Here is a 24,205-nt window from a genome sequence, read left to right on the forward strand (position 1 = left end):
TATGATTTTTTGTCTTATTATCTCTCCCATTACTAATAGTTCCTAACATTCTGTTAGCCTTTTTCACTGCTGCTGTGTATTGACTGGAATTTTTCAGAAAACTATCCATTATGACATCAGAATATTAACACCTAATTTAGACCACATCATCTTGTATGTATAGTTGGCATTATTTTTTTCAAATGTGAAGTACTTTGCACTTACTAAGGTTGAATTTCATCTGCCATTTTGTTGCCCAGTCACCCTTGTGGTCCATCTGGGTAATCTGATTGTGGGCTGTGAGATATTTTGCTGACATTGACCATCCGCAGGCACAGCCCCCTGCAGCTCCCAGTGGCTGCAGTTCATCGCTCCCGGTTAGTAGTTCTGCAATTTCATATTTGAGTTGGATGAATACCATTTGGTCCTGCCATTTAGTTTATCAATTTGTTCTAAATCCTCTTCTATTGATCCATCAATTTGGGATAGTACTTCAGATTTATCACTCAAAAAGAATAACTCTGATATGGGTATCTCTGATGAAGAAACATCTGTGACTTCTTTTTACCAGGGATGAGTAAATAGATTCAGACACAGCAAATACTTTTGCCCATCACCTGAACGGAATCCAACCCTTTGTTGAGGTGAGCATATATTCTCTTATTCAGTCCCAACCTACTTCCTGGTTCCATGCATGACCTTATTCCAGAACTCTCCCTTTTACTTCTTTCCCCCTACCGCTATGTGTTATGATGGCTGCCCAGCAGATTTATTGGAAACTTTACACTGCTAGGCCCCAGTGTACCACTCACTCTAAATTTACTAGCACTTTGGATTTCATTACTACTTCTGCCCAAGACTACACAATGTCCCACTCTGGTAAGAATCCCTGGAGTGGGAAATCTTGTACAGAGTAGAATTCCCTCTCAGAAGCAAAAATATGCTCTGTGGGGATCAGTTATTAGGGAATTCAGCATTCCAAGAGACTGTTAGTGAGTGGTACACTTGGGCTCTGCTGAGAAACTTCCAAACTTATTGGGCCCCTATTTTATAAGTGCGAGGAATGGGCAACAGGTGGGAGGAAGACAGGAGGAAAATTTTACAACCCTTGCAGGAGGGGGAGAAAGGGAAAGTTTTACATGTCCTGAGGTCTGAATTCAGTGCATTAGCTATATCCGTTGGGATAAATAGCAAATGAGAAGTTTGACCCATCTAAACTCCATGTGATGTATCAGCTAAGAGACAATATTTATGGCTGAGTTACAACCTCCAGAAAACAGGATTTACATAAGGAAAGTGCTTACACAACACAAATGTAATAATAGTGAAGTGAAAAGGATGTTATTTATAAGATCACTTCAAAGCCAGTTGTTAGTTTTGTTTGCCGATTCATTCGATGAACTCATTTTTCATGATAAAGAAAAGCTGTCAGCACCATGACATTTGAAAGAGTTATAGACATATTGTACAAAGGCATTTAATAGTTCTAATCCCATATCTGGTATTTGATCCCAATCCTTCTTTGATAGCTGACACTGCATTACACAGAGATCAGTCAAAGAAAGATCTCTCAAAGGCTCAATTTCTACTCCTTAAAGAGTCCATTCTCCCCTTGATGCACATGCATAATTCCTATTCATGTTAATGTGGTTTATATGCACACATTGTTGGAGAATGTAATTTGAGGAGACTAAATATTTCTGTTCTATATAAATAACTAACCATATCCCACTGTGTCTTATTCAGACCCCATGTTCAAAGATGGTGTGATAAATGAAGGGGGTGGGAGCTCCCTTTTATGAACACATAGCCAGCCAATAACTATAAAATCTCTCTTAGTAGCTGTTCTCTAGTTGCTCTACCTGTAAAAGGTTAAAAAGTCTCACTGCTATACATAGGTAAAAGGAAGTGAGTGGGCACCTGGCCAAAAGATCCAATGAAAGGCTAGAACCTTTTAAAATTAAGAAAAAACTCCCCTTTTTTCTGTCTGTTGTTATTCTCCCGGGGAGAGGCAGACAGGGCAACAGCTATGCTGTAAGAAGCTTGGGCCAGATATGACAAAATCATCAGTATCATACCTAGAAACTACTCATTTAAAACCCCAGATATGTAAGTAGATCAGAAAATGTCTAGGAAGACACGATTAGGTTTCTCTCTTTTATTTCTTTATGACTTGTGGATTCCTCTGTGCTAACCCCAAGTGCTTTTGTTTTGCTTGTAACCTTTAAACTGGACCTCAAGAAAGTTATTCTTGGTGCTTAACCTTTGTAGTTGCTCTTTTAAAATCTAGCAATAGCCTGAGTTCCCAGATGTATTATTTTTTAATAAAATGTACCTTTTTTAAGAACAGAATTGGATTTTTGTGTCTTAAGAGGTTTGTGCATATGTTGTTTAATTAGCTGGTGGCAACAGCTGATTTCCTTCCCTCCCCCCGCCCTTTCTCAGCTCTTTCCCAGAAGGTGGAAGGGGTGAAAGGACTTGAGAGTACCCCACAGGAAGGAATTCCCCAGTGCGCCTTCCTGGGCTCTCAAAGGGGTTCTGCACTTGAGGATGGCAGCATCTACCAATCCAATCTCAGAGAAAAGCTGTAACCTTGGAGTTCAATACAAGCCTGGAATGACCAGTATTAATTTTTAAAATCTTTGTGGGCTCCCACCTTCTGCACTCAAAGTGCCAGAGTGGGGAATTAGCCTTGACAGATGTCATGGACTTAAGCAGTTTGAAAATTTAGATTTATTGTTCAATTAGAGAAACAAACTCTCCATTACACACACTTAGGACATCTATGTTGCCTCAAGAAACTGTCACCCAGATGTATCACCATCAACTTCTTTCACTCATATTCTTAACTTTATAACATTGGCCAGATTCTCAGCTGGTGTGAATCACAGTAGACTCCAATGTTGCTATGACATTTACATCAGTTGGGGATTTAGACTCATAGACTTTAAGATTAGAAGGTACCGTCATGATTATCTAGTCCAGGGGTCAGCAACCTTCCACATGCGGTACATCGGGGTAATCCACTGGCGGGCCACAAGACATTTTGTTTACATTGACCGTCCACAGGCATGGCCGTCTGCAGCTCCCAGTGGCTGTGGTTCTCCGTCCCTGCCAATGGGAGCTGCAGGAAGCGGCACAGGCCACAGGGACATGCTGGCCACTGCTTCCCGCAGCTTCCATTGGCTGGGAACAGCAAACCGCGGCCATGCCTGCGAGGGTCAATATAAACAAAATGTCTTGCGGCCCGCCAGCAGATTACCCTGATGTGTGGCATGCTGAAGGTTGCCAACTCCTGCAATAGACTCCTAACTTCTGGATGAGTTATTGGAGGCCACAAATCATGATTTAAAGACAAAGTTACAGAAGCCACCATTTACACAGTGGATTTGACCCATTGTTTCCAGTTACAGAATGAAGGAGTGATTAAATAATCTGAAATTTAATTATGTTCTAAATGACTTCCAATCCTTACCAAAAAATCTCCTGGGGCAAACTTCTGCTTTTAGATGCACATGCATAACTCTTGTCAAAGTTAGAGAGTCATGTTCTTTGATGTTGTAACTCTACTGAAGTCAGAAAATTAAGAAAGCAGAATATTTGACCCAGGAGCTGCAGAATGTTTCTGGGAACAGAATATCCAGCTGTCTTCCAATGTACCCATCATTGCAGCACTTGTGAGCACATTCTATGCACAAAACCACATCTATTATTTAAATCAGTTTGTTAATACATCTGTACTTGTCACACAAACTCTAGCTATGAAGAATGGCCCCTCCCTTCTATTTTCATGTGACTTTTCTATGGATATTGAGTCTGAATATCAAACACTTTTTTTAAGCATTAGGTGAGCTGGGTTACTTGATCAGTTATTGTAATGCTATACATACATGATTGAGGAAACCTGATTTTTCCCTTAGGTGAAAGTCAATGGACCTGATTCTCCATTGCAAAGTGAGTGAGAAGAGGATGTTGAATTCCACTAAATCAGAATGGTAAGAATTTACATTCACTTTGCAAACAAGGTGCAGGGAATGGAGAATCAGGCTCCGTGTATTCAAATTTTGTTACAGTAATTATGAGCCCAACTTACCATTCATTTTAATGACAATGAGTAGTTTCTTCAGCTATTTTGCTCCTAATAATTGTTACAAGAGAGACTCCCGAGCAGTATTTGCACATATTAAAGCATTACACATATTAAAGCTATATTCATGCATCTCAAGCAGGGCCGGCTCAGGCATTTTGCTGCCCCAAGCGGCGAAGGGGAAAAAAAAAAGCCACAATCAGCGGCACTTCGGCGGCAGCTGAACCGTGCCACTTTATTCCTCGGCAGCAATTTGGCAGCAGGTCCCTCAGACCCTCTCGGACTGAAGGACCTGCTGCCGAATTGCCGCCGAAGACCCAGATGTGCTGCTCCTTTCCGTTGGCCGCCAGAAGCACCTGCTTCGTTCGCTGCTCCTGATCTCAAGTTGTCCAAATATCTTTGCTTCTGAGAGAAAACATTATTAGACTAATGTTTTCATAGCACTATTGCAGTGAAAGCAGCAGATCTTCAAAAAACTTATTAATTCATGATGCAATGTTTGTGGTCATGAAGGGTGTGGTATCTTCCAACATAAATCTTACAGTGCTTATATTCTATGGTGATAGGTACTATACAAACACTGAGATGGATAAGTAGATTTCACTCTTCCAGTTTGAATCAAGATATACTATGCTCAAAGGAAGAAAGAAGAGAGGAAAATACCCTCTGGAAACATAATGTATTCAGGAAATATCTATATTTTATTTATAGGGTTTATATTACCACTGCAACACATGTGATTTAAAGGATTTCTAGAGTTCCAGGCTGGTATGTATAAAATAATAGAGACATTCTGACCTATTTTTTAAAAATGTGTATGCCTCCTCAAATAGACTTGTTGCATATATAACACCGATAGAACCCAGTCATTGGTGGGTAGGATCAAACCTGGGACCTCTAGAGCTTACTGCATGAGCCTCTACTGCATGAGCTAAAAGCCAAATGCCCGTTAGCTAAGGCTGTAGAGCAGACTCATTTTTTTTCTCTCTAAATAGTCTCAGTGCCACTAGATAGTACAGAACACCACACCCAGGAGGTGTGTGGGTTACAGAGTAGTGCAAAGACCTGCCAAAATATGAGCTGTTGCACATTATGGGAAGGAAAATATGGAGAACCCGTTCTGAGGTTTAATGAGTAGTTTTCTGCCTTTATGTTATCCCAAAATTGGTAGTCTATCACATATTTTGATATTCCTTTCTATTTTTGGATGATTATTCTTGTATTAGAAACTCAAGGACAACCAGTTGCTCCCATCACAGTACTCCACATCTAACTTTTGCTTCTCACAAGAAGGCACCTCCTAAATTTCTATAAAAATAAAACAGAAAATGGCATAGACTACAGCTATATTCATTTATAAACAGAATGAAGTACATACATTAAATGTAGGCAGCAGAACCAATGTTGCAGTGTTCAAACTATCTCTGGGTATTTCTCAAAGCTCTTAATAAGCATCTACGCATTATTTCCCTTTCCACATTATTTCAGCTGTGAGAGTGGGTGATTCTGCTCAAGAAACCTTGTCACAGCAAGTGGAATTTCTCTTTTAACTTTTAGCCCCATCATCTCCTTGCTATGAGGCACAAGTTTTGAGTTTGCAAAGCAGAAATAGTTTCTGTTGGCTCTGTATTAGACCCCAAATAGTAATTTGTGCATTCATAGGAAATATAGAATATACACACTTAGACCCTGGTCCCGCAAACATTTATGCATATGCTTACATTTTAAGCATGTGAGTGGTCCCATTGATGTTGGAGACTACTGATATGATTAAATTTAAGCATATGAACACATTTGCAGGTTTAAGATCTTATATTCCACTGACCAAATAAAGGAATATAAGGCTTCATCTCACATAGCTCTTTTCTATTTATAATATATATTCATCATCCAATTTTTTCTAAATGCAGACTAAGGCTGATTGTATTTTACATTACATCCACCTACAAAAATAGACCTATTGCAAGTATCTGAATGACTAGAATACATTTTGTAGAAAAGTGACGGTTTGCGGTTGTTCTTTGTTCCTATACTGCAATAAAATTATCCTCCTCCTTACTATTCTTTTCTCATACCCTGGTGGGGGAATTACTATCAATTGTAGGATGTAGTGATAGAAACAATATAAAATGCAAATATGTAACAATCGTTATTATCCATAAATCAAACTATTAGTGAGGTTTTGTGTTAATCAACAGAGGTACTTTACATAGTACAGTCCTATATAGAACTGAAAGTATTACAATACATCACAGTCTTTGTTAATTACAGGATTTTAAAGTTCTCTTGTGATGCATTCTTCTACACAAAACACTATCTTTATCTTGATGCCCATTAGCACTGCTGTATTCCAGGGTCTTTCAGTCTTGCCATCAGAAACCAACATCCTTCCTGGGGTTTATGACTCAGCTGTATAAATTCATTCCAAGTTGAAACTTGGCTTAAAGAGCCTCAATATGTATGGAAATTGCTTGTTCTTGCTGATGTTACTAAAACTGGTTTACATTTCTTAGTTTATGGCCCAATCTTACACGCTTACTCATCTTGAATAGTATCTTCCTATGTGAGCAGGTTAATTTCAGTTAAATTTATATGCTGTTGGAAGGAATTAATTGTGTTGTTGCACACACTTCTTTGGTGCTTTTGTAACATGAAAATGACTGATGTAAAACACAGGATATTTCTGGACCTTAGGTAATCCTCTCCCCCACTAAAAGTACTCTTTTTGACCACCATTGCATTTGGATGGCTTTATCACAAGAAATCTTTAATCACACCTGTAATTAACAAAGACTGTAAATTATTGCAATGAGCTCGGGTCTCTGTAAGACAGCACTGTATACCCCATTTCCCAATCTTGGCTCCCTTAGCCCAGAAACAAAGGTGAACAAATTACTGCAGACTTGGTTGTGCGCCATTGCTTTTGCAAGGGCCAGATGAATATGGCAGACAATGGCCAGCCCCCAGGCTCTCTCATTCCCTCACCAGGCATGGAGTGCCCACACAGGAGCTTCCACAGGAAAGGAGCAGTGGACACTTTGATTGGCCTCTCCAGAGCCTGCTGGAAGTGGAGAGGTGCCTCATAGAGTAAGGCCTTGTCTACACTACAAGACTATTTCGAATCAACTTAGTTCGAATTTGTGGATTCGACCTTATGAAGTCGAATTTGTGTATCCATACTAAATACACTAATTCGAATTTCTGAGTCCACATTCACGGGGCCAGCGTCGACTTTGGAAGCGGTGCACTGTGGGAAGCTATCCCACAGTTCCCGCAGTCCCCGCTGCCCATTGGAATGCTGGGTAGAGCTCACAATGCCTGCTGGGGGAAAAATGTGTCGAGGGTGGTTTTGGGTAACTGTCATCATTCAACCGTCACTCACAAACGCCCTCCCTCCCTGAAAGCGCCGGCGGGAAATCTGTTCGCGCACTTTTCTGGTCAGTGACAGCGCGGACGCCACAGCACTGCGAGCATGGAGCCCGCTGCGATCATCGCTGCACTTATGGCCGTTGTCAACTCCTCGCACCTTATCGTCCACCTCTGCAACAGTCAGCTGCTGAGAAATCGGGCGAGGAGGCTCCGGCAGCGCGGTGAGGAGAGTGGCGCAGACCTCTCAGAAAGCAGGGTACGCCGGGCAGTGGAGATCATGGTGGCAATGGGTCACGTTCATGGTGTGGAACGGAGATTCTGGGCCCGGGAAACAAGCACGGACTGGTGGGACCGCATAGTGCTGCAGGTCTGGGATGACACAGAGTGGCTGCGAAACTTCAGGATGCATAAGGGCACTTTCCTTGAACTGTGTGACTTGCTGTCCCCTGCCCTGAAGCACCAGGACACCCGGATGCGAGCAGCCCTGAGTGTGCAGAAGCGAGTGGCCATAGCCCTCTGGAAACTTGCCACGCCAGACAGCTACCGGTCAGTAGCGAACCACTTTGGCGTGGGCAAATCTACCGTGGGGGTTGCTGTGATGCAAGTAGCCCACGCAATCGTTGAGCAACTGCTCTCAAAGGTGGTGACCCTGGGAAACGTCCAGGTTGTCATAGACGGCTTCGCCGCGATGGGATTCCCAAACTGCGGTGGGGCTATAGATGGGACTCACATCCCTATCCTGGCACCGCCCCACCAGGCCAGCGATTACATTAACCGAAAGGACTACTTTTCCATGGTGCTGCAAGGACTGGTGGACCATAGGGGACGTTTTACCAACATCAACGTCGGGTGGGCGGGCAAGGTTCATGACGCGCGTGTGTTCAGGAGCTCTGGTCTCTTTAGACTCCTCCAGGCAGGTACTTTCTTCCCGGACCACAAAATAACGGTTGGGGATGTGCAGATGCCTACAGTGATCCTCGGGGACCCAGCCTACCCGCTAATGCCCTGGCTCATGAAGCCCTATACAGGCGCCCTGGACAGAGAGAAGGAACTCTTCAACTACCGGCTGAGCAAGTGCAGAATGGTGGTGGAGTGTGCTTTCGGACGTCTCAAGGGGAGATGGCGGAGCTTACTCACTCGCTCGGACATCAGCGAAAAGAATATCCCCGTAGTTATTGCTGCATGCTGTGTGCTGCACAATCTGTGTGAGAGCAAGGGCGAGGCCTTTTTGTCCGGATGGGAGGTTGAGGCAAATCGCCTGGCTGCAGTTTACGCTCAGCCAGACACCCGTGCCGAGAGAATATCCCAGCGGGAAGCGCTCTGTATCCGGGAGGCTTTGAAAGCAAGTTTCCTCGGAGATCAGGGTAACCTATGACTCTCCACTTGCTTTCAAGAGAAACTGACCCTGGGCCTGTGTCAGTTTGTGTCGATTTGGATCTGCGGCTACATGCCGCGTTCTCCAAGTTTCCCCCACTTCCAAAGCACGTTTTTAAGCAAATTAATTGTTACACTCATTATTAATAAATCTTTCTTTTACTTTGCATTTCTGTTCTGGTGTTGAGACATGGACGCATACTGTGCTGGGCACGGTGTGCACTGACGTACAGACCGCTTCCTCCATAGAGGACTGACATCCTCCTGCTCCTACATAGGTCCCTGGGGTGGGGGACGGATGACAGTGGTTCTGCATGAAGGGGAGGGTTTGCAGGAAGGGGCGAGTGGTGCCTTCTTTGCATAGGGGTTTGGATGACGGCAGTGGGCTGCGGGTTTCTGCGTGGGAAGGGGTGATGGGTGTGGGAGAAGGGTGACTATCTGTCCGTGGATGAGGGCTCTTGTTGGGGCTCAGGGCAGCGGATAGGCTCGTGGATCCGTTGCAAGTGCATCGTAAGGGCAGCCTGCCTTCACAGTAATGGCGTGGCAGGCGCTAGGACCCTGGACAAGCATACACATTACGAAATGATCAGGGGCAGCATACACAACACAGAATGACCCTGGTGCCTACTGACTGCAGTGTGTGTGTGCCCCGCAGTTGATCCTTTCCCCAAGTCTGTACCCTGGTACTGTAGGCTATACCGTGCAAGTATGAAACCCCTGTCCACCCCATACACCGAAAAATCCTCTGACAGGAAAGACATGATGGAAACAGTGATTAACAGCAAACATCTTTTATTAATCTAATAAACAGTGGGGGGATGAACCTTGGATTTGGGACTGGCTGAGCCTATAAGGGAAGCACTTCTACAAATTTCTAACGTGAGAAGTGCGGGGTACATGGCCGCTCTGCTCTGGTTCAGTGACAGTTCTCACGGCCTCTACCACCCCTCCGTCTTGTACTTTTGGGTGAGGGGGGGCCAGGACTTCTTGGCTGGGGAGGGCGATTGCAGAGACACTGCAGGGGGGCCCTGTCCTCCAGCCTGCATTCCTGCTGGACATCAACAAGGCGACGAAGCGTGTCCGTTTGTTCCTTCATGAGACCAAGCAGCGTTTGGGTGGTCTGCTGGTCTTCCTGCCGCCACCTATCCTCACGTTCCATGAGTGTGCGATGCTGCTCACATAGGGTCTCCCTCCAGTGTTTCTGCTCTGCAGCCTCTGCTCGGGAGCAGGCCATCAGTTCAGCGAACATGTCGTCCCTAGTCTTCTTCTTTCGCCGTCTAATCATTGCCAGTCTCTGCGAGGGGGATGCCGGGGCAGTCCGGGAAGGAGCCGAAGCTGTGTGATGGGGAAAGTTAGTGATTTCCTTGTACAGATACATTTTGGCGAACAGTGAACACCGTCTAGTCAATTTCTATGAAGAAGACCGTACCGGACAACAAGTGTCACGTGGTCTCCAGAGAAGCACAACATTTTGGCCTACGCTCTGATTGGCTGCGCCATTGAACAGGAGAGCGGAGAAGTCGGGAGAGATAGCAGAATCCCTCTAGCAGAGAGTCCTGGTAAGCCTTACAGTACATTATGCTTATCAGTTAACGGATAGCTGTGCCGTCGTGCTAAAGGCAATCTGGAAATCAGATACTATGACCCTTTTGCAGCCACTCCCGACACTGCAGGGGAAAGATCAATGTATGCTTTTCCTGTGTGGCCTTCAGCACGTGGCTGCTAAGCGCGGGGCTTTGTTATGCAAAGTATAAGTAAACCATTAAGAACAGTAACTATTCGCTAATTGTCCTAATTAGATGTAGCACTTCAGTAACGAGATTACCCTGAGGCGTGTCTCTCGAGTGCAGAAAGAAAGGATGTTAAGGGAAGCACTTCACCGACCGGGACCCTACGTGGCCATGCTGGTAGAGGCGATGGTTCCCCTGTATCTGAGGATGTCGTGGCGTGGAAGAGTGAGCTTCACCAGAGGACCAAATAAGGCACCTCTTCCTCGAAACCTCCTGCGGAGGGTATTTGAGGAACTGTTTGAAGCATTTGTGGAATTGTCCATGGAGGACTATTGTTCCATCCCAATCTGTGTAGACCTACTGTTCGTTTAGTTTCCCTTTAAAAACTTTTAGATATAGTATTTATAGATAGAATTTATATTTTTGGTATACATGTTTTCGAGCAAATAAATATTTTCTTGTTTATACGACTTACCGCCTGATCCTTCCCCTGACTCTGAGTCCGGGTTCACGGCCGGTGAGGGTTGGTAGGGGATCTCTGTGAGGGTGATGAAGAGATCCTGGCTGTCAGGGAAAGCGGCATTGTGTTCGCTGTCGCCTGCGCCTTCCTCCACGGACCCTTCGTCGTCTTGCCCATCGGCGAACATCGAGTAGGAACTGTCCTGGCTCACTATGCCATCCACTGAGTCCACGGTCACTGGTGGGACAGTGGTGGCAGACCCACCGAGAATGGCATGCAGTGCCTCGTAGAAGCGGCATGTCTGGGGCTGTGCTCCGGAGCGTCCGTTTGCCGCTCTGACTTTTTGATAGCCTTGCCTCAGGTCCTTGACTTTCACGCGGCACTGCATCGCATCCCGGCTGTATCCTTTCTGTGTCATGGCTTGGGAGACCTTCTCGAAGGTCTTTGCATTACGCTTGTTGGAGCGCAGCTCCGACAGCACAGACTCCTCGCCCCACACAGCGATCAGATCCTGGACTTCCCGGTCTGTCCATGCTGGGGATCTCTTTCTATTCTTTTATTGGGCTGACTCCTCTGCTGGAGAGCTCTGCATCGTTGCAGGTGCCGCGAAGCTCGCCCCGATGTCAAAGCAAGAAATGAGATTCTAACTGTCCAGACAGGAAAAGGATTTCAAATTTTCCCGGGTCATTTCCTGTGTGGCTGCTCAGAACATCCAAGCTCGGACTGCTGTCCAGAGCGTCAACAGAGTGGTGCAGTGTGGGATAGCTCCCGGAGCTACTAAGTTCGATTTACATCCACACCTAGCCTAATTCGAGCTAGCAAGTGCGAATTTAGCGTTACTCCACCTGTCGGGGTGGAGTACCAAATTTGAACTAAGGAGCCCCCTAGTTCGAATTAAATGGCTTCCTGGTGTGGACGGTTGAGCGATTAGTTCGAATTAACGCTGCTAAATTCGATTTAAGATCCTAGTGTAGACCAGGCCTGAGAAGGGCAGGTCATTGGGATCCACTGTCCCAGGAAGCCTCTGAAAGCTCCACTTGGTGGAGTTAAAAAGAGGAGTTGATCAACACAGTTCTCTCCCCCAGCTACTGATGTTCTTTGCAGTTGGGTAACATCATAATTCCTCTGTATATACAGCACCATGCACTATTGTATGTACTATACTGATTACATATTGTACTACTTTAAAAATATTCAGTTTTCAATTGACAAAATGCTATATTATGTAAATGATTTGTAGATCATGCAGTGTCTCATGCTGTGCCTTTGGAAATCTTTTTTTAAACTACTATTAAAGCCTTCCATATGAACACCCATATTCTATTCCAGAAAACAGAGAGCCTGAATCCACAAAATTAATATGGCAACATTTTCAAATTCCCATTGCATCCTTACTCCATTCCTTTGTGCTTAGCAATTACACTACAACATCAGATGTCTTTGCTCTGGTGGATTTCAGCCAGACCTATTCTATGACAGTTATTCAGCAAAGTTTTGTTCTGATAACAATATCCAATATTATATAATTTAAACATGGTCTTTTTTAATTCCTTTCCACCTGAAATCTGTTATGGAGGTGTAATATCTGTCAAAAATTGCCACAGTCTCTTACTGTGCATCTCCTTTTGTTAATGCGAACTATAGTTTCCAGGTTTAGCACAACTGTACTTTCTAGTTGGTAATTTTCTTCAGTCTGAAAACTCTTTATTGAAATCTATTGACTGAATACTAATGGAGTAACTACAAAAGGATATTTATCAACAGTTAAAATCCAATAGCCTTTTGATTCCAAGAGTGTAATTCTCATAAGGCCATCAATGAGACTTCCCATAAAGAGGAGGCCCAGTAATGAGATCATAACTAGCAACATGTGTCTTAAATAGTAATGGCTGCATTACAATAGGAAACAAATGACCCCCAGAAAATGTGAATGCTGATCAAAATGTTCATCAGGGTGAGTGAACCAGAAGAGATTTGAGATCTTGTAGCTCTTGTTTTGACTTTAAAGAAAAATACTATGCAAAAATTAGAAATTAAAGAAGCAATTCAATTTATTTGAAAATGTATAATAATAAAAAGCACTCCCCCCTCTTTGTTTCCCTTCCTTACTTTTCATCCTCTTTTTCCCCATCCCCCTTCTGTCTTTGCTTTCTATCCCTGTAGTAATAAAAGTCATACTGAGAAATGTACCCTGTTTTTAGTAATTTGCACCTACTCTTCACAGTTCCACTACTCATAGGTTCTGGAAACTCAGTGCTCCTCTTTTACTGATGAGTAAACTTCCTGCAACTCTTTAAAGCTGTCCCCTGAATCTTCCCTCATTGGACTCACAGGTAGCAAACTTCTCTGGGCTATTTGCCCATGATGAAGCCTCACTACACCTTGCTTTCCCATAGATATGACCCTAGAGCATGGGCAGCTCTGACCCCAGTCCCCAACCCTCAGAGTTTGGGCTTTGCTGACTTGAATGTCACTGGTTTGAGCTGGATTAATCTAATGATCCAGCCTAATCAATTGCCCATAATTCCACATAAACAAATCTTTTCCCCTTACCCCATGTAGAGGAGCAGACTCACCCCCATGGCACCTCCTGCTGGTGACTCCTGGGAATTAGCTCCTTCCAGCTCTGGAGCACCCTATGCAGGCCAGTGATCCACCTGTCCTCTGGCCCCCATGTCCCTCCCCTGGCAGTAACCCCTCAGTCTTAGGGTCTCCCCTCCCCAGGGAACCCCCACCCTCTATCCCCACCTTGCCTCATTAATGGCTACAGCCAGTCATTATCTAGCCCCCATACCCTGGGGCAGACTGCAGTATCAGCCTACTCATCACTGGCAAGGTTGGGTTTGGACCTGCTGCTTTGGCCTACCCCTGGGCTGCCCTCTGCAACCCCTAGTATCCCCTTGGCCTTCCACTAGGCTGCAGCCTGGGGCTTTCCAGGGTAGAGCTCCCCAGCCTGTCCCCAGCCCTACTTCCCTCAGGTACTTTGTATCTAGCTCCCTGCAGCTAGGCCCATCTCCCTCTAGAGAGAGAGAGAGAGACTACCTGCTCCTTGCTTCCCTGGCCTTCATATAAGGCCCTGTTGCTCAGTTTGGGGCATGGCCCCAGCTGCAGCCACTTCCCCCAATCAGCCAGGGTTTTACCTTGCCCTCTGCAGGGTTTTTCCAACCCCTTCCAGGCTGCAGCGGGTGGTCATCCCGCTACACCCCAATCCCAATTTTCCCTTCCTCTCTTACACCTATGCCCTTATGGTTAGTCACCTAGCCATTCTGACTCTTTCCTGCAGTACTGTAGTTCTCTGTCTAATCTCCAAACCCACAGACTCTGATTTTCCTCTTATTCCATCACATATACTCTTCTTCATGCCTGCTCTTTCCCTAGGTTCCAAAAACCTCTTCTCTATGCACTGGTATTCTTATAATCATGTACTAGCAAATACTCACATCACACTCAGATGGTAAAGGCCATGCTAGCAATTTGCCTTTATGTTTTGAGTTGACCCTCAGTGGAATAACCCATCAAATTTGATTGAGCTTCTTTTCAGAGAGATTCCCAAAGATTGCTATGGTCTGAGTTAACTGGCTATTTAATATGCCCTGAATATAATCTTGAAGCACTTCTAACAGCAGGCGCAAGGGCTTTTTTGTAAATATGCCCATCAGCTGTGGAACAGACTTCTCTTATTATCTATAATTTCCAGTCTGTGTTAGAATTTGAAAGTAGAATGATATGTTTACTATTGCATTGAAGTATTCTTGATCACTGACAATTTACATTATGCAGTGCTCCAAGGCACAAAATGTGAGTGGCACTTTATACATTCCGTGTTGTTGTTGTATTTCATGGCCAAATATGAGATTGGTAGAAAACAGATAATCCAGCAAACACTGACAGGCATGCTGAAACAGCAGAGATTACAGTGACCAAGGAAAGGGTAGTTGGACTTGGTATGTAGGCCAGACTGTCTTTAATTCCTATTTACATAGACTTACTGTCTTACTATATATATCCTATTGGCCACTCTGAGTAGCGGCTCTAACATCAAAGAGAGTAGACTTTGTGGAATATCAGAAAAGATGAAGGGGCTATATCAGTTCTATGAGACTGTAGTTTCTGCTTACTGAGAAGTACAAGAACAGAGAAGCATAAGGGAGAGGAGGATTCATTTATTACAGGCCGTAGAGATCTTCTAGAGCAGGGGTAGGCAACCTATGGCACGCGTGCCAAAGGCGGCACACGAGCTGATTTTCAGTGGCACTCACACTGCCTTGATCCTGGCCACCGGTCCGGGGGACTCTGCATTTTAATTTAATTTTAAATGAAGCTTCTTAAACATTTTAAAAACCTTATCTACTTTACATACAACAATAGTTTAGTTATATATTATAGACTTATAGAAAGAGACCTTCTAAAAACATTAAAATGTATTACTGGAAAGCAAAACCTTAAATTAGAGTGAATAAACACCACTTCTGAAAGGTTGCCGACCCCTGTTCTAGAGAGATTATCGAGCGGGTGTGTTTCCACTGGGGTTCCACAGGGATCAGTTCTTGGCCTTATTCTATTTAATGTTTTGTTGTTGTTGTTGTTTTTTATGTTGTTGTTTTTTTAAATTATCAGTGACCTGGAGAAACAATAAAATCACCACTGTTAAGTTTGCAAATGACACAAAAATTGGAGGAGTGGTAAATAATGAAGAGTACAGGTCACTGATTCAAAACAATCTGGATTGCTTGGTAAACTGGGTGCAAATAAACAATATTCATTTTAATATGACTAAATGTAAACGTATACATCTAGGAGAATAAAGAAGGTAGGTGATGCTTACACAACAGGGGACTCTAAATAGGGAAGCAATGACACTGAAAAAGATTTGGGGGTTGTAGTGGATAATCAGCTGAACATGAGCTCCCAGTGTGAGACTCTGGCAAAAGCGTTAATGTGTCATAGGGTGCATAAAGAGGGGAATCTCGAGTAGGAAAATAGAGGTTATTTTAGCAACCACTGCTGGGATAATGTTCTGTTGTTCATAATTCAAGAAGCATGGTGGAGGAGGGTTCAGAGAAGAGCCATGCAAATAATTAAAGGACTGGAAACATAAGAACACAAGAATGGTCATACTGGGTCTGACCAATGGTCCATCTAGCTCAGTATCCTGTCTTACAGCATTGGCCAGTGCCAGACATTTCAGAAGGAATGAAAAGAACAGGGCAATTAGTGAATGATCCTCCATCTTCCAATCCCAGCATCTGGTATTCAGAGATTTAGGGACATCCAGACCATGGGGTTGTGTCCCAGACCTTCCAGTGGGTATCAATGAAAGATTGCTGAAACTACGCTTCCCACTAAATGCCAAACGTCATGCCACCATCATCAGTGCATATGCACCCACTCTAACATGCTCTGACAATTCAAAGGAACAATACTATGAAGATCTCGACAGACTGATCAAGGCCACACCTGTAACAGACAAACTACTGCTACTTGGAGATTTCAATGCCCGAGTCGGGGCTGACAGCGAGAACTGGAAAGGAGTAACCGGGCCACATGGTGTAGGCAAAATGAACAGCAATGGACTACTCCTTTTGAGCCTTTGTTCTGAAAATGACCTGACCATTACCAACACTCTGTTCCGACAAGCGGACAAATACAAAATGACGTGGATGCACCCTAGGTCCAAACAGTGGCATCTGATAGATTATGCCATTGTCAGAAGGCGAGACATCCAAGACGTACTGATCACCAGACTAATGCGAGGCGCAGAGTGCTGGACAGATCACAGATTAGTCAGGATGTCTCTTCAACTTCACATCGCTCCCTCTCGGCACAAACGCCCTAAGCATGTGCGACCTGCTTTCAACATAGCCAAACTGAAGGATGCTCAGTGTTTCAACAATTTCCAGAGGAGTCTTGATGACAAACTAACATCCCACGGACAATTGATCGGTACTGTAACTGAAAAGTGGGACCAGTTCAAGCAGATAGTGACTGAGACAGCAATAACATCTCTTGGACCAAAGAAAAGAACACATCAGGATTGGTTTGATGAGAACCAAGAAGAAATATGCTCAGCACTGGAAGTAAAGAGAAAAGCCTTTATCGAATGGCAGAATGACCCAACCTCAGTCTCTAAACGGGAGCATTTCAAGTACCTTCAGAGCAAAACACAGAAAGACCTCCATCAGATACAAGGCAACTGGTGGGAGAGCAAAGCCAAAGAAATTGAGCACTATGCTGAGACTCACAACTCAAAGATGTTCTTCAGTGCTATTAAGACTGTCTATGGTCCTTCTAAACCAAGGACCACCCCATTACTCTCATCAGACAACACAACGCTGATTAAAGATAAAGAAGGCATCAACGAAAGATGGCGAGAACAATCTCGAGGTCCTCAAGAGAGCCCAGATGACAAGCATCGAAATGATGATCATGAAGTCCCAGCTACGTTGGACCGGTCATGTCAGCCGCATGGATGCCAACAGAATCCCCCGCCAGCTTCTGTATGGTGAGCTCTCCCAGGGCATCCAGCATATAGGTCGTCCACGGAAACGTTACAAGGACACCATCAAAGCCAATCTGCAGTACAGCAGTATCAAACCTAGGGACCTTGAGGACACTGCCAGCAACAGAACACAGTGGCGTGCAACAGTTAGAAATACCTGCATCGCCTTTGAGGAAGACCGCTGCCGGCATCTACAAGAGGCACGCGAACGATGTCACAGAGCATCAGCAGCGCACAATCCGCTGACCGCAAAGTTCCCATGCACCATCTGCAGCAAAATGTGCACCTCTAGAAATGGCTTGTACAGTCATCAGAGGGCATACCACGAGACCAACAATAGATGATCTGCACAGATTTGTCATCATCGGATCGATGGACTACCAAGATTACATTCATAAGCATATTCCCATGAAGTCTTATGGGGTACACCATTACAGTGGGTATTCCCTAAGTTGGGAATGTCACAGCCAGATGCCTCTCTGGGTCATTTACTGATCTGTTTCAAATGGATCTTTTAAAAAATATTTGCATGTGCAAAAATGCTATTTTATTTCTGGTTATATATCGGTGAGAAGAACTTGACTTCCTGAATGTTCATGGAAATGTAATATGCTTGGGACACAAACACAGTCAAAGAGAATTCACTTTTCTTTTTTGGACAGAAATGTATGGGGGTTTTATTGAACTAACTTTCATTCAGAATCCATGTATGAGGGCCAACAAAGCAACAGCTATGCCAATGAAAATATCCTGGCATAACTTCTTAGCAGTCATGTTGATCAGATTGCTTGATATTTCCCCTCTTTTCATTTGTGTACAGTCAGTCCCTATAGTTTGGCATCTGCTTTGGTTCATGGACTTTTGACTCCAGCTTCAACTTTTCTGGCTTGCACCAGTCATTTTGAAAGATTTTTTTAACAGCAGTCAAATAAACAGGAGGGGGTATGAAAATCAGCATTTTATTGGAGGAAAGCTTTATGGTAGACACACCATCAGGGGCTCGTACACCTGCACATCTACCAACGTGATATATGCCATCATGTCCCAGCAATGCCCCTCTGCCATGTACATTGGCCAAACCGGACAGTCTCTACGCAAAAGAATAAATGGACACAAATCTGACATCAGGAATCATAACATTCAAAAACCAGTGGGAGAACACTTCAACCTCTCTAACCACTCAGTGACAGACTTGAAGGTGGCAATTTTGCAACAAAAAAACTTCAAAAACAGACTCCAAAGAGAAACTGCTGAACTCGAATTAATATGCAAATTAGATACAATTAACTCTGGCCTAAACAGAGACTGGGAATGGTTGGGTCATTACACTAATTGAATCTATTTCCCTATGTTAAGTTCTCCTCACACCTTCTATGGGCCATCTTAATTATCACTTCAAAAAGTTTTTTTTCCTCCTGCTGATGATAGCTCATCTCAATTGATTAGACTTTTCCTGTTGTTATGCATACTTCCACCTTTTCATGTTCTCTGTATGTATAAATATCTCCTGTCTGTGTGTTCCATTCTATGTATCTGAAGAAGTGAGCTGTAGCTCACGAAAGCTCATGCTAAAATAAATTTGTTAGTCTTTAAGGTGCCACAAGTACTCCTGTGCCTTATGGTAGTGAGCATTTTAAGGCCTCAAAATATGTTTGTTGTTATAGTTAATAATACAGCCATGTAAAATGTAATAATATTTAGCATTTACATAAAATTTTACATATTTCTAGTACTTTGTAGATTGTAATTAACTAACTAACTAATCAGGTCCAACATTGACTGATATTTATGATTCTTTTAAAATAACAAAACGTTCAAAAGCATTCTTTCACTTTAGAGTATATGGGAATCCTAATTTCAACTTAAATTACATAGAAAAGAGGGAAATAACAAATGAGCATTGACATTCAACATAGCATTCTTCCTAAAGATAGTTACAGAGCAGACACAAAAGTCCCAGTTCAGACCCGCTATCTATTAATGGAGTTTCACCTGACTACACCACATATGAATTTGGCCTGCAGTACAAGAGACTACTAGAGCTCCTCAATTGGGTTCATTTATTTTGGCTGGAATTTTCAAAGGAGCCTAGGGGAGCTGGATGCTTCATTCCCATAAAAAAACCAGGAGTACTTGTGGCACCTTAAAGACTAACAAATTTATTTTAGCATGAGCTTTCGTGAGCTAAAGCTCACTTCTTCGGATGCATCCGAAGAAGTGAGCTTTAGCTCACGAAAGCTCATGCTAAAATAAATTTGTTAGTCTTTAAGGTGCCACAAGTACTCCTGGTTTTTTTGCGGATACAGACTAACACGGCTGCTACTCTGAAACCTTTCATTCCCATAGAATTTCAAAAAGACTGGATGCCTAATTCCAGTAGGCTCCTTTGAAAGCCCCAGCTTTCCCCACAGAGGAAGGATGGTCCAGTGGTTACAATGCTAGCCTGGTATTTGGGAGATGCCCATACTAGGCCCTGTTCTGCCACACACTTCCTTAGGCCTAACTCAATGGGAGTTAGGCACCTAAATACTTTCGAGGATCTGAACCTTACTTTATCTGTGTCTCAGTTATCCATCCGTATAATGGGGATAATAGTACTTTCCTATCTCGCAGAGGTGTTGTGAGGCACTCACATATACTGGCACTGGGGACTATAAAGCAAGATGGTCTTTGAGCCTAACTATCAGCAACTATTTGTTGCAAAGAAGTCACTCAGAGACAGAAAAATGGGGTCAAGCCACACATACTGGGCAAACTATTGTATATTTTAACCACCTATATCACTTGCAAAGCACGTGGGAAAAGAACTCACTGCACACACAGGCTTACCTACATCTTCCAGTTTATTTTTAGAAATCCAAGACTAGATCCTCAGTCACTTCTAAGGTTCCTTTGTGCTACCATAGGAGTTAATTGCAAAATTCAAGTGCATCGACTGCATAAATGATTTGTACCATGTTTAAATAGCTATCTCCCTGTCTATTTATCTGAGCATCCTTATAACTACTTAAGTGATGCCCTTCTAGTTGGCTATCATCAGGTGGGGACACAATAGGGTATAGAAAACAATAACCGTTTATTAAAGGTTGTTTCTCACTTATCTATACTTCTTATAATGCTCTCTTCCTCTGCCATTATTTATTATTTTACTTATTATTTATTTGTATTACCATAGAACCTATAAGTTCTTGTCATGACCAGGACCCCATTGTGCTAGGTGCTGCACAAACACAAAACAAAAAGATGGTCCCTGCCCCAAGAAGCTTACAATCTAAGTATAAGATAAGAATAATAAATGAAGCCAGACAGATAGGGGTGTATGAGGAAACAATGAGACAATATTGGTCAGCATGATAGGCAGTGATGTCAGCACGCTAGAGGAGAGTTTTGCAGAAGGTTTTGAAGGAGGATAATGAATGAATTTCACAGATGTCTATGGGGAGCTCCTCCCAGGCTTGAGTAGCAGCATGGGAGAAAACACAAAGGTGCTTGTTTGACAATTTAATGAGTGGGAGATAGTCTGGCATCACAGGCAAGACCTGACAACTTGATAGTCAAGGAGAGGTGATAGGTAAAAAGTGAAGACAAGCAGTTTGATGCAATAGAGAAGAGGGAGCCAGTGAAAGAATGCAAAAAGAGGGATGATATGGTCAAAGTGGTGTCTTAGGAAAATGATCATTACAACAGTATTCTGAATGGATATCAGCAGAGCAAGACTGCCTTTGCCACGGTCAGAGAGAAGGAGTTGCACTAAGTGAGACACAAGATGATGAGAGCTTAGATGAGAGACTTAGCTATGCGGAGAGTAAGATGGCTCTACCTTAAAGATGTTATGCAGAAAATATTGGCAAGTTTTACACAGCCTGAATTTAAGGACCTACTTCTGTACGGAACATTATTACAGAGTCTATGTGTAAGACACTATATAAAATAAAGTTGTATAGTTTGGATACTTTGGACCTGATTCAGACTTGTATTACATTGGTATGAATCTGGGGTAACTCCACTGAAACGAGAGCAGAGAAACAGCTGGAATCGGAATCTGTTACAATGGGAACAAACCTCTTCTCTGATCCACACTGTGCATTTCTTGTCCCTATTATAAGTGTGTAGAGCATAGTCTGTGCTCATTCTGAATACACCATTTCAGTCGATGCCAGCAGGGCTTCTATTTTTGGGATGTTAGTTGGACACTCCACTGATGTCAGCGTGAGTTATAAGCTTGAAACAAGTGAAGAACATGCAAAAGGAAAATTTGGCCATGACTTAGATGCAGATATTATTATTATAGAAAAAACACCCTACTTACAAAGATCTAGAGTACAATGTATTGTGTATATATGGCAAACTCTCAACAGTTATAATCCACCAATCCACAATAGCAGACAGAAAGCCAGGTCTTCACCTACCTATATCTATATGATTTAGCACTTTGGGGGGGGGGGGTTACAGGATGTTCTATGTCTGTATGTAAACAGCTAAATTGTCAATATATGGGGCTCAAGAATATGTAGTATTGTTCCAGGGGTTGGGAGGACCAATATACTTTGTTGTGCACTGCAAATGGCTTCTTGTGGGCAGCTCTTTGTATGGAGCTCATAACAGGATTGGAGATTAAACTTCAAAAGTCTGAATTGCAGTTTTCAAAAATGTAAACCAACTTCACCTTATTCTATCGTCCATCACACAAATACATTGATGAGCCAAGACATCCATCTAATAGTATGGTTAAATATATTAGTTCTGGCAGTTATCTCTCTCTCCCTCTCCCTCTCCCTCTCCCTCTCCCTCTCTCTCTCTCTCTCTCTCTCTCTCTCTATATATATATATATAATAAAGTAGTCTGTCAACTAAATTTGTAATTAGAACTTTTTTGGCAGTTAATAGGATGCTGCTATAAATTACATAAATTAGGACACTTGCTGCTAGTAAAACAAATAAACCAAATTCATTCTGCATACACAGTATGTGATTATCTGGACTTAGTTACTCTGATTCTAATCAAACATAACTCAAAGTAAATCAGGAGTAAATCCACTGAATTCATTAATTAATATCAGAATTAAACTCTAGAAGAGTGGGTGGATTTGGGGATATATTGCCAGAATTGTCTGGTATGAAATGTACTTTAACAAATGACAGCCTTCCTCTTGGAAAACCAAAGTTGTCTGAATTATAAAATATTGGCTCCAAAGGGGTTTTAAATGGGCAAAGTACTTTTGTTTGTTTGTGTAATTTTGATTGTGTCTGTTTGTGTCCTTTCTTTTCCTGAAAAAATAAAATCTAAAAATAGTAATTTAGCTTGTTAAACAATTTTTCTTTTCACATCCCTTTGTATTGATTTTCCATGAGTACTCCAGTAAACAGTTTACTCATGGGTATGTTCATGGCAAAAAGGTATTGAAAGCAAACACTGGAGAAAATTCATTGTGAAAAGTGACACATGAGTCCATATACATTGGACCTGAAAATTTGATTTTAAGGGTAATCTCACCCTGTCGAACCACAGACATAACATGTGACCTCTCGAAACAAACCAATGAAGCCTGAATTCTGAATATGCACAAAATATTTTTATATTATTATAAATATACTATAGTACAATTATCAAGCAAATAATTGTCAATAATTTATATATTTGTTTCAAGTTGTTGATGGACAGTTTGCAAGCTGAAAAATAAGGACATTTCATGGAATAAATGATAAATTATAAATTATTTATCCATTTCTACATTTGATGCACCCCACTAATGGGACACCTCCAGAGTGGATTGTAATTAGCTAATCAGTTTGACTTCAAAACTTTCACATTTCATTGGGTTTTACTATGGGAACTCTCCAGACTTAAATTTAATAACAAACCTATTCTGTATAACAGGTAACTAAGCAAGGGAACAATGAGTGATATTATGCATAAATGGCCATTTATTATGCTGTAGGAGAAAAACAGTGTCCCAGTATTATTTGGATGAGAGAGATTGGATCATATTTTAATCTCAGTTACATCAGTATAGATCTGGAGTAAATTATTTTGAAATGATTAATTCCAGTTTTACATCAGAAATGGAAACCCTGCTACAGAAGATATTGAAAATAAATTTGACAACCCATTTTTATTTTTTCTATGAAACGTATAATGTACGTTGTAGCCTTGCAAAAAGTTAAGGAAAGTTTGGGACCTCAGCATCACTTTAGAACAAAAAAAGCAGTGGGGGGGGATGATTTTGTGAAACATCTGGGTCAACTAACTAATACTGTAATACTTCCTTGCATGTGGAACTGCTTATAGCCCTGATAAAATGGCTAATGCATAGAGATGTATGCTTGTATGTTATTTCTGCTCAAAAGAGCCTGGAACATTGTTATATGCTTCTCAATTGTCTTTTGGTATTTTGTTTTTTTGTCTTGAGTCTATTCGAAGATGAGTTCTATAATTGGATTTCTGTTGGTGTCTTCCTTTTCTTTCCTTATTCTAAAATCATTAACCTTAGCCACCTAAACTGACTCTCATAAAAAGAAGCTACTGTAAGCTATTACTAGAAGCTATATACTATCTAGTAAAAATTGGATGTTTCCTCATTATACTTTTCAGAGATCCTCAGTGTGTCTTTGAGAGTAGACTCCAGCAGCAAGTAAGGTCATCAAAACTCAGGACAGTGGATTAACTACTAATAAAGTGACATGTACTGCATGGAACTGTGGGAAGC

General features: G+C 42.5%; 1 long non-coding RNA gene across 1 annotated transcript; it reads left to right on the top strand.

The window, feature by feature from the left end:
* The first annotated feature begins 514 nt into the window (after positions 1–514).
* Positions 515–24,205, top strand: LOC123366216. The gene is made up of 4 exons (XR_006577962.1): positions 515–623; positions 3,900–3,974; positions 4,778–4,834; positions 24,091–24,205. It is a non-coding gene; the product is annotated as an uncharacterized LOC123366216 (long non-coding RNA).

This window comes from Mauremys mutica, chromosome 3, assembly GCF_020497125.1.
Source record: "Mauremys mutica isolate MM-2020 ecotype Southern chromosome 3, ASM2049712v1, whole genome shotgun sequence".
NCBI lineage: Eukaryota > Metazoa > Chordata > Testudines > Geoemydidae > Mauremys > Mauremys mutica.